The sequence below is a fragment of the Falco cherrug genome, chromosome 10 (assembly GCF_023634085.1).
Source record: "Falco cherrug isolate bFalChe1 chromosome 10, bFalChe1.pri, whole genome shotgun sequence".
NCBI classification, from domain to species: Eukaryota; Metazoa; Chordata; class Aves; order Falconiformes; family Falconidae; genus Falco; species Falco cherrug.
The window spans coordinates 39,591,583-39,603,744 of record NC_073706.1 but is presented as its reverse complement, the minus strand read 5'-3'; positions in this window follow the sequence as shown (position 1 = coordinate 39,603,744).

The window sequence follows — 12,162 nt, the reverse complement described above, 5'->3', positions numbered from 1 at the left end:
ATTTTGGACTCGGCCGGTGACAAAATGTTCCAAAGACACCCCATGCACAACTCCACCGGGGAAGGTGCCAGGCAGGAGTTCTCGTGGTAGTTTTTACACTACCTTGGTAGGCATCTGAAAGACACCACAAAAGTTGTTCTACCTGCTTTCTGGGCTGAGATGGGGAATCGCTGAATTTTGGAGTCGGCCGGTGACAAAATGTTCCAAACACACCCCATGCACAACTCCACCGGGGAAGGTGCCAGACAGGAGTTCTCCTGGTAGTTTTTACACTACCTTGGTAGGCATCTGAAAGACATCACAAAAGTTGTTCTACCTGCTTTCTGGGCTGAGATGGGGAAACGCTGAATTTTGGAGTCGGCTGGTGACAAAATGTTCCAAACACACCCCATGCACAACTCCACCGGGGAAGTTGCCAGACAGGAGTTCTCCAGGTAGTTTTTACACTACCTTGGTAGGCAGCTGAAAGGCACCACAAAAGTTGTTCTTCCTGCTTTCTGGGCTGAGATGGGGAACCGCTGAATTTTGGAGTCGGCCGGTGACAAAATGTTCCAAACACACCCCATGCACAACTCCACCGGGGAAGGTGCCAGACAGGAGTTCTCTTGGTAGTTTTTACACTACCTTGGTAGGCATCTGAAAGACACCACAAAAGTTGTTCTACCTGCTTTCTGGGCTGAGATGGGGAATCGCTGAATTTTGGAGTCGGCCGGTGACAAAATGTTCCAAACACACCCCATGCACAACTCCACCGGGGAAGGTGCCAGGCAGGAGTTCTCCTGGTAGTTTTTACACTACCTTGGTAGGCATCTGAAAGACACCACAAAAGTTGTTCTACCTGCTTTCTGGGCTGAGATGGGGAACCGCTGAATTTTGGAGTCGGCTGGTGGCAAAATGTTCCAAACACACCCCCTGCACAACTCCACCGGGGAAGGTGCCAGACAGGAGTTCTCCTGGTAGTTTTTACATTGCTCCGGTAGGCATCTGAAAGACACCACAAAAGTTGTTCTACCTGCTTTGTGGGCTGAGATGGGGAACCGCTGAATTTTGGAGTCGGCCGTTGACAAAATGTTCCAAACACACCCCATGCACAACTCCACCGGGGAAGGTGCCAGACAGGAGTTCTCCTGGTAGTTTTTACACTACCTTGGTAGGCATCTGAAAGACACCACAAAAGTTGTTCTACCTGCTTTCTGGGCTGAGATGGGGAACCGCTGAATTTTGGAGTCGGCCGTTGACAAAATGTTCCAAACACACCCCATGCACAACTCCACCGGGGAAGGTGCCAGACAGGAGTTCTCTTGGTAGTTTTTACACTACCTTGGTAGGCATCTGAAAGACACCACAAAAGTTGTTCTACCTGCTTTGTGGGCTGAGATGGGGAATCGCTGAATTTTGGACTCGGCTGGTGACAAAATGTTCCAAACACACCCCATGCAAAACTCCACCGGGGAAGGTGCCAGACAGGAGTTCTCCTGGTAGTTTTTACATTGCTCCGGTAGGCATCTGAAAGACACCACAAAAGTTGTTCTACCTGCTTTCTGGGCTGAGATGGGGAACCGCTGAATTTTGGACTCGGCCGGTGACAAAATGTTCCAAACACACCCCATGCACAACTCCACCGGGGAAGGTGCCAGGCAGGAGTTCTCGTGGTAGTTTTTACACTACCTTGGTAGGCATTTGAAAGGCACCACAAAAGTTGTTCTTCCTGCTTTCTGGGCTGAGATGGGGAACCGCTGAATTTTGGAGTCGGCCGGTGACAAAATGTTCCGAACACACCCCCTGCACAACTCCACCGGGGAAGGTGCCAGACAGGAGTTCTCTTGGTAGTTTTTACACTACCTTGGTAGGCAGCTGAAAGGCACCACAAAAGTTGTTCTACCTGCTTTCTGGGCTGAGATGGGGAACCGCTGAATTTTGGACTCGGCTGGTGACAAAATGTTCCAAACACACCCCCTGCACAACTCCACCGGGGAAGGTGCCAGACAGGAGTTCTCCTGGTAGTTTTTACACTACCTTGGTAGGCAGCTGAAAGGCACCACAAAACTTGTTCTACCTGCTTTCTGGGCTGAGATGGGGAACCGCTGAATTTTGGAGTCGGCCGGTGACAAAATGTTCCAAACACACCCCATGCACAACTCCACCGGGGAAGGTGCCAGACAGGAGTTCTCTTGGTAGTTTTTACACTACCTTGGTAGGCATCTGAAAGACACCACAAAAGTTGTTCTACCTGCTTTGTGGGCTGAGATGGGGAATCGCTGAATTTTGGACTCGGCCGGTGACAAAATGTTCCAAACACACCCCATGCAAAACTCCACCGGGGAAGGTGCCAGACAGGAGTTCTCCTGGTAGTTTTTACATTGCTCCGGTAGGCATCTGAAAGACACCACAAAAGTTGTTCTATCTGCTTTCTGGGCTGAGATGGGGAATCGCTGAATTTTGGAGTCGGCCGGTGACAAAATGTTCCAAACACACCCCATGCACAACTCCACCGGGGAAGGTGCCAGACAGGAGTTCTCTTGGTAGTTTTTACACTACCTTGGTTGGCAGCTGAAAGGCACCACAAAAGTTGTTCTACCTGCTTTCTGGGCTGAGATGGGGAAACGCTGAATTTTGGAGTCGGCCGGTGACAAAATGTTCCAAACACACCCCATGCACAACTCCACCGGGGAAGGTGCCAGACAGGAGTTCTCCTGGTAGTTTTTACACTACCTTGGTAGGCATTTGAAAGGCACCACAAAAGTTGTTCTACCTGCTTTCTGGGCTGAGATGGGGAACCGCTGAATTTTGGACTCGGCCGGTGACAAAATGTTCCAAAGACACCCCATGCACAACTCCACCGGGGAAGGTGCCAGGCAGGAGTTCTCGTGGTAGTTTTTACACTACCTTGGTAGGCATTTGAAAGGCACCACAAAAGTTGTTCTTCCTGCTTTCTGGGCTGAGATGGGGAACCGCTGAATTTTGGAGTCGGCCGGTGACAAAATGTTCCAAACACACCCCATGCACAACTCCAACGGGGAAGGTGCCAGACAGGAGTTCTCCTGGTAGTTTTTACACTACCTTGGTAGGCAGCTGAAAGGCACCACAAAACTTGTTCTACCTGCTTTCTGGGCTGAGATGGGGAACCGCTGAATTTTGGAGTCGGCCGGTGACAAAATGTTCCAAACACACCCCATGCACAACTCCAACGGGGAAGGTGCCAGACAGGAGTTCTCTTGGTAGTTTTTACACTACCTTGGTAGGCATCTGAAAGATACCACAAAAGTTGTTCTACCTGCTTTCTGGGCTGAGATGGGGAATCGCTGAATTTTGGACTCGGCCGGTGACAAAATGTTCCAAACACACCCCATGCAAAACTCCACCGGGGAAGGTGCCAGACAGGAGTTCTCCTGGTAGTTTTTACATTGCTCCGGTAGGCATCTGAAAGACACCACAAAAGTTGTTCTATCTGCTTTCTGGGCTGAGATGGGGAATCGCTGAATTTTGGAGTCGGCCGGTGACAAAATGTTCCAAACACACCCCATGCACAACTCCACCGGGGAAGGTGCCAGGCAGGAGTTCTCCTGGTAGTTTTTACACTACCTTGGTAGGCATTTGAAAGGCACCACAAAAGTTGTTCTACCTGCTTTGTGGGCTGAGATGGGGAACCGCTGAATTTTGGAGTCGGCCGGTGACAAAATGTTCCACAGACACCCTATGCACAACTCCACCGGGGAAGGTGCCAGGAACGAATTCTGTTGGTAGTTTTTACACTACCTTGGTAGGCAGCTGAAAGGCACAAGAAAAGAAGTTGTACCTGCTTTCTGGGCTGAGATGGGGAACCGCTGAATTTTGGAGTCGGCTGGTGGCAAAATGTTCCAAACACACCCCCTGCACAACTCCACCGGGGAAGGTGCCAGACAGGAGTTCTCCTGGTAGTTTTTACATTGCTCCGGTAGGCAGCTGAAAGATACCACAAAAGATGTTCTACCTGCTTTCTGGGCTGAGATGGGGAACCGCTGAATTTTGGAGTCGGCCGGTGACAAAATGTTCCAAACACACCCCATGCACAACTCCACCGGGGAAGGTGCCAGACAGGAGTTCTCTTGGTAGTTTTTACACTACCTTGGTAGGCATCTGAAAGACACCACAAAAGTTGTTCTACCTGCTTTGTGGGCTGAGATGGGGAATCGCTGAATTTTGGACTCGGCCGGTGACAAAATGTTCCAAACACACCCCATGCAAAACTCCACCGGGGAAGGTGCCAGACAGGAGTTCTCCTGGTAGTTTTTACATTGCTCCGGTAGGCATCTGAAAGACACCACAAAAGTTGTTCTATCTGCTTTCTGGGCTGAGATGGGGAATCGCTGAATTTTGGAGTCGGCCGGTGACAAAATGTTCCAAACACACCCCATGCACAACTCCACCGGGGAAGGTGCCAGACAGGAGTTCTCTTGGTAGTTTTTACACTACCTTGGTTGGCAGCTGAAAGGCACCACAAAAGTTGTTCTACCTGCTTTCTGGGCTGAGATGGGGAAACGCTGAATTTTGGAGTCGGCCGGTGACAAAATGTTCCAAACACACCCCATGCACAACTCCACCGGGGAAGGTGCCAGACAGGAGTTCTCCTGGTAGTTTTTACACTACCTTGGTAGGCATTTGAAAGGCACCACAAAAGTTGTTCTACCTGCTTTCTGGGCTGAGATGGGGAACCGCTGAATTTTGGACTCGGCCGGTGACAAAATGTTCCAAAGACACCCCATGCACAACTCCACCGGGGAAGGTGCCAGGCAGGAGTTCTCGTGGTAGTTTTTACACTACCTTGGTAGGCAGCTGAAAGGCACCACAAAACTTGTTCTACCTGCTTTCTGGGCTGAGATGGGGAACCGCTGAATTTTGGAGTCGGCCGGTGACAAAATGTTCCAAACACACCCCATGCACAACTCCAACGGGGAAGGTGCCAGACAGGAGTTCTCTTGGTAGTTTTTACACTACCTTGGTAGGCATCTGAAAGATACCACAAAAGTTGTTCTACCTGCTTTCTGGGCTGAGATGGGGAATCGCTGAATTTTGGACTCGGCCGGTGACAAAATGTTCCAAACACACCCCATGCAAAACTCCACCGGGGAAGGTGCCAGACAGGAGTTCTCCTGGTAGTTTTTACATTGCTCCGGTAGGCATCTGAAAGACACCACAAAAGTTGTTCTATCTGCTTTCTGGGCTGAGATGGGGAATCGCTGAATTTTGGAGTCGGCCGGTGACAAAATGTTCCAAACACACCCCATGCACAACTCCACCGGGGAAGGTGCCAGGCAGGAGTTCTCCTGGTAGTTTTTACACTACCTTGGTAGGCATTTGAAAGGCACCACAAAAGTTGTTCTACCTGCTTTGTGGGCTGAGATGGGGAACCGCTGAATTTTGGACTCGGCCGGTGACAAAATGTTCCACAGACACCCTATGCACAACTCCACCGGGGAAGGTGCCAGGAACGAATTCTGTTGGTAGTTTTTACACTACCTTGGTAGGCAGCTGAAAGGCACAAGAAAAGAAGTTGTACCTGCTTTCTGGGCTGAGATGGGGAACCGCTGAATTTTGGAGTCGGCTGGTGGCAAAATGTTCCAAACACACCCCCTGCACAACTCCACCGGGGAAGGTGCCAGACAGGAGTTCTCCTGGTAGTTTTTACATTGCTCCGGTAGGCATCTGAAAGACACCACAAAAGTTGTTCTACCTGCTTTCTGGGCTGAGATGGGGAACCGCTGAATTTTGGAGTCGGCCGGTGACAAAATGTTCCAAACACACCCCATGCACAACTCCACCGGGGAAGGTGCCAGACAGGAGTTCTCCTGGTAGTTTTTACACTACCTTGGTAGGCAGCTGAAAGGCACCACAAAACTTGTTCTACCTGCTTTCTGGGCTGAGATGGGGAACCGCTGAATTTTGGAGTCGGCCGGTGACAAAATGTTCCAAACACACCCCATGCACAACTCCACCGGGGAAGGTGCCAGACAGGAGTTCTCTTGGTAGTTTTTACACTACCTTGGTAGGCAGCTGAAAGGCACCACAAAAGTTGTTCTACCTGCTTTCTGGGCTGAGATGGGGAAACGCTGAATTTTGGACTCGGCCGGTGACAAAATGTTCCAAACACAGCCCATGCACAACTCCACCGGGGAAGGTGCCAGACAGGAGTTCTCTTGGTAGTTTTTACACTACCTTGGTAGGCAGCTGAAAGGCACCACAAAAGTTGTTCTACCTGCTTTGTGGGCTGAGATGGGGAACCGCTGAATTTTGGAGTCGGCTGGTGGCAAAATGTTCCAAACACACCCCCTGCACAACTCCACCGGGGAAGGTGCCAGACAGGAGTTCTCCTGGTAGTTTTTACATTGCTCCGGTAGGCATCTGAAAGACACCACAAAAGTTGTTCTACCTGCTTTCTGGGCTGAGATGGGGAACCGCTGAATTTTGGAGTCGGCCGTTGACAAAATGTTCCAAACACACCCCATGCACAACTCCACCGGGGAAGGTGCCAGACAGGAGTTCTCTTGGTAGTTTTTACACTACCTTGGTTGGCAGCTGAAAGGCACCACAAAAGTTGTTCTACCTGCTTTCTGGGCTGAGATGGGGAAACGCTGAATTTTGGAGTCGGCTGGTGGCAAAATGTTCCAAACACACCCCCTGCACAACTCCACCGGGGAAGGTGCCAGACAGGAGTTCTCCTGGTAGTTTTTACATTGCTCCGGTAGGCATCTGAAAGACACCACAAAAGTTGTTCTACCTGCTTTCTGGGCTGAGATGGGGAACCGCTGAATTTTGGACTCGGCCGGTGACAAAATGTTCCAAACACACCCCCTGCACAACTCCACCGGGGAAGGTGCCAGACAGGAGTTCTCCTGGTAGTTTTTACATTGCTCCGGTAGGCATCTGAAAGACACCACAAAAGTTGTTCTACCTGCTTTCTGGGCTGAGATGGGGAACCGCTGAATTTTGGACTCGGCCGGTGACAAAATGTTCCAAACACACCCCATGCACAACTCCACCGGGGAAGGTGCCAGACAGGAGTTCTCCTGGTAGTTTTTACACTACCTTGGTAGGCATTTGAAAGGCACCACAAAAGTTGTTCTACCTGCTTTCTGGGCTGAGATGGGGAACCGCTGAATTTTGGACTCGGCCGGTGACAAAATGTTCCAAAGACACCCCCTGCACAACTCCACCGGGGAAGGTGCCAGACAGGAGTTCTCTTGGTAGTTTTTACACTACCTTGGTAGGCAGCTGAAAGGCACCACAAAAGTTGTTCTACCTGCTTTCTGGGCTGAGATGGGGAACCGCTGAATTTTGGAGTCGGCCGGTGACAAAATGTTCCAAACACACCCCATGCACAACTCCAACGGGGAAGGTGCCAGACAGGAGTTCTCTTGGTAGTTTTTACACTACCTTGGTAGGCATCTGAAAGACACCACAAAAGTTGTTCTACCTGCTTTGTGGGCTGAGATGGGGAATCGCTGAATTTTGGAGTCGGCTGGTGGCAAAATGTTCCAAACACACCCCCTGCACAACTCCACCGGGGAAGGTGCCAGACAGGAGTTCTCCTGGTAGTTTTTACATTGCTCCGGTAGGCATCTGAAAGACACCACAAAAGTTGTTCTACCTGCTTTCTGGGCTGAGATGGGGAACCGCTGAATTTTGGACTCGGCCGGTGACAAAATGTTCCAAACACACCCCATGCACAACTCCACCGGGGAAGGTGCCAGACAGGAGTTCTCCTGGTAGTTTTTACACTACCTTGGTAGGCATTTGAAAGGCACCACAAAAGTTGTTCTACCTGCTTTCTGGGCTGAGATGGGGAACCGCTGAATTTTGGACTCGGCCGGTGACAAAATGTTCCAAAGACACCCCATGCACAACTCCACCGGGGAAGGTGCCAGGCAGGAGTTCTCGTGGTAGTTTTTACACTACCTTGGTAGGCATTTGAAAGGCACCACAAAAGTTGTTCTTCCTGCTTTCTGGGCTGAGATGGGGAACCGCTGAATTTTGGAGTCGGCCGGTGACAAAATGTTCCGAACACACCCCCTGCACAACTCCACCGGGGAAGGTGCCAGACAGGAGTTCTCTTGGTAGTTTTTACACTACCTTGGTAGGCAGCTGAAAGGCACCACAAAAGTTGTTCTACCTGCTTTCTGGGCTGAGATGGGGAACCGCTGAATTTTGGACTCGGCTGGTGACAAAATGTTCCAAACACACCCCATGCACAACTCCACCGGGGAAGGTGCCAGACAGGAGTTCTCCTGGTAGTTTTTACACTACCTTGGTAGGCAGCTGAAAGGCACCACAAAACTTGTTCTACCTGCTTTCTGGGCTGAGATGGGGAACCGCTGAATTTTGGAGTCGGCCGGTGACAAAATGTTCCAAACACACCCCATGCACAACTCCAACGGGGAAGGTGCCAGACAGGAGTTCTCTTGGTAGTTTTTACACTACCTTGGTAGGCATCTGAAAGACACCACAAAAGTTGTTCTACCTGCTTTGTGGGCTGAGATGGGGAACCGCTGAATTTTGGAGTCGGCCGGTGACAAAATGTTCCACAGACACCCTATGCACAACTCCACCGGGGAAGGTGCCAGGAACGAATTCTCTTGGTAGTTTTTACACTACCTTGGTAGGCAGCTGAAAGGCACAAGAAAAGAAGTTGTACCTGCTTTCTGGGCTGAGATGGGGAACCGCTGAATTTTGAAGTCGGCTGGTGGCAAAATGTTCCAAACACACCCCCTGCACAACTCCACCGGGGAAGGTGCCAGACAGGAGTTCTCCTGGTAGTTTTTACATTGCTCCGGTAGGCAGCTGAAAGATACCACAAAAGATGTTCTACCTGCTTTCTGGGCTGAGATGGGGAACCGCTGAATTTTGGACTCGGCCGGTGACAAAATGTTCCAAACACACCCCCTGCAAAACTCCACCGGGGAAGGTGCCAGACAGGAGTTCTCCTGGTAGTTTTTACATTGCTCCGGTAGGCATCTGAAAGACACCACAAAAGTTGTTCTATCTGCTTTCTGGGCTGAGATGGGGAACCGCTGAATTTTGGAGTCGGCCGGTGACAAAATGTTCCACAGACACCCTATGCACAACTCCACCGGGGAAGGTGCCAGGAACGAATTCTGTTGGTAGTTTTTACACTACCTTGGTAGGCAGCTGAAAGGCACAAGAAAAGAAGTTGTACCTGCTTTCTGGGCTGAGATGGGGAACCGCTGAATTTTGGAGTCGGCTGGTGGCAAAATGTTCCAAACACACCCCCTGCACAACTCCACCGGGGAAGGTGCCAGACAGGAGTTCTCCTGGTAGTTTTTACATTGCTCCGGTAGGCAGCTGAAAGATACCACAAAAGATGTTCTACCTGCTTTCTGGGCTGAGATGGGGAATCGCTGAATTTTGGACTCGGCCGGTGACAAAATGTTCCAAACACACCCCATGCAAAACTCCACCGGGGAAGGTGCCAGACAGGAGTTCTCCTGGTAGTTTTTACATTGCTCCGGTAGGCATCTGAAAGACACCACAAAAGTTGTTCTATCTGCTTTCTGGGCTGAGATGGGGAACCGCTGAATTTTGGAGTCGGCCGGTGACAAAATGTTCCACAGACACCCTATGCACAACTCCACCGGGGAAGGTGCCAGGAACGAATTCTGTTGGTAGTTTTTACACTACCTTGGTAGGCAGCTGAAAGGCACAAGAAAAGAAGTTGTACCTGCTTTCTGGGCTGAGATGGGGAACCGCTGAATTTTGGAGTCGGCTGGTGGCAAAATGTTCCAAACACACCCCCTGCACAACTCCACCGGGGAAGGTGCCAGACAGGAGTTCTCCTGGTAGTTTTTACATTGCTCCGGTAGGCAGCTGAAAGATACCACAAAATATGTTCTACCTGCTTTCTGGGCTGAGATGGGGAACCGCTGAATTTTGGACTCGGCCGGTGACAAAATGTTCCAAACACACCCCATGCACAACTCCACCGGGGAAGGTGCCAGACAGGAGTTCTCTTGGTAGTTTTTACACTACCTTGGTAGGCAGCTGAAAGGCACCACAAAAGTTGTTCTACCTGCTTTCTGGGCTGAGATGGGGAACCGCTGAATTTTGGAGTCGGCTGGTGGCAAAATGTTCCAAACACACCCCCTGCACAACTCCACCGGGGAAGGTGCCAGACAGGAGTTCTCCTGGTAGTTTTTACATTGCTCCGGTAGGCATCTGAAAGACACCACAAAAGTTGTTCTACCTGCTTTCTGGGCTGAGATGGGGAACCGCTGAATTTTGGAGTCGGCCGTTGACAAAATGTTCCAAACACACCCCATGCACAACTCCACCGGGGAAGGTGCCAGACAGGAGTTCTCCTGGTAGTTTTTACACTACCTTGGTAGGCATTTGAAAGGCATCACAAAAGTTGTTCTACCTGCTTTCTGGGCTGAGATGGGGAACCGCTGAATTTTGGACTCGGCCGGTGACAAAATGTTCCAAAGACACCCCATGCACAACTCCACCGGGGAAGGTGCCAGGCAGGAGTTCTCGTGGTAGTTTTTACACTACCTTGGTAGGCATCTGAAAGACACCACAAAAGTTGTTCTACCTGCTTTCTGGGCTGAGATGGGGAATCGCTGAATTTTGGAGTCGGCCGGTGACAAAATGTTCCAAACACACCCCATGCACAACTCCACCGGGGAAGGTGCCAGACAGGAGTTCTCCTGGTAGTTTTTACACTACCTTGGTAGGCATCTGAAAGACATCACAAAAGTTGTTCTACCTGCTTTCTGGGCTGAGATGGGGAAACGCTGAATTTTGGAGTCGGCTGGTGACAAAATGTTCCAAAGACACCCCATGCACAACTCCACCGGGGAAGTTGCCAGACAGGAGTTCTCCAGGTAGTTTTTACACTACCTTGGTAGGCAGCTGAAAGGCACCACAAAAGTTGTTCTTCCTGCTTTCTGGGCTGAGATGGGGAACCGCTGAATTTTGGAGTCGGCCGGTGACAAAATGTTCCAAACACACCCCATGCACAACTCCACCGGGGAAGGTGCCAGACAGAAGTTCTCTTGGTAGTTTTTACACTACCTTGGTAGGCATCTGAAAGACACCACAAAAGTTGTTCTACCTGCTTTGTGGGCTGAGATGGGGAATCGCTGAATTTTGGAGTCGGCCGGTGACAAAATGTTCCAAACACACCCCATGCACAACTCCACCGGGGAAGGTGCCAGGCAGGAGTTCTCCTGGTAGTTTTTACACTACCTTGGTAGGCATCTGAAAGACACCACAAAAGTTGTTCTACCTGCTTTCTGGGCTGAGATGGGGAACCGCTGAATTTTGGAGTCGGCTGGTGGCAAAATGTTCCAAACACACCCCATGCACAACTCCACCGGGGAAGGTGCCAGACAGGAGTTCTCCTGGTAGTTTTTACATTGCTCCGGTAGGCATCTGAAAGACACCACAAAAGTTGTTCTACCTGCTTTGTGGGCTGAGATGGGGAACCGCTGAATTTTGGAGTCGGCCGTTGACAAAATGTTCCAAACACACCCCATGCACAACTCCACCGGGGAAGGTGCCAGACAGGAGTTCTCCTGGTAGTTTTTACACTACCTTGGTAGGCATCTGAAAGACACCACAAAAGTTGTTCTACCTGCTTTCTGGGCTGAGATGGGGAACCGCTGAATTTTGGAGTCGGCCGTTGACAAAATGTTCCAAACACACCCCATGCACAACTCCACCGGGGAAGGTGCCAGACAGGAGTTCTCTTGGTAGTTTTTACACTACCTTGGTAGGCATCTGAAAGAAACCACAAAAGTTGTTCTACCTGCTTTGTGGGCTGAGATGGGGAATCGCTGAATTTTGGACTCGGCTGGTGACAAAATGTTCCAAACACACCCCATGCAAAACTCCACCGGGGAAGGTGCCAGACAGGAGTTCTCCTGGTAGTTTTTACATTGCTCCGGTAGGCATCTGAAAGACACCACAAAAGTTGTTCTACCTGCTTTCTGGGCTGAGATGGGGAACCGCTGAATTTTGGACTCGGCCGGTGACAAAATGTTCCAAACACACCCCATGCACAACTCCACCGGGGAAGGTGCCAGACAGGAGTTCTCCTGGTAGTTTTTACACTACCTTGGTAGGCATTTGAAAGGCACCACAAAAGTTGTTCTACCTGCTTTCTGGGCT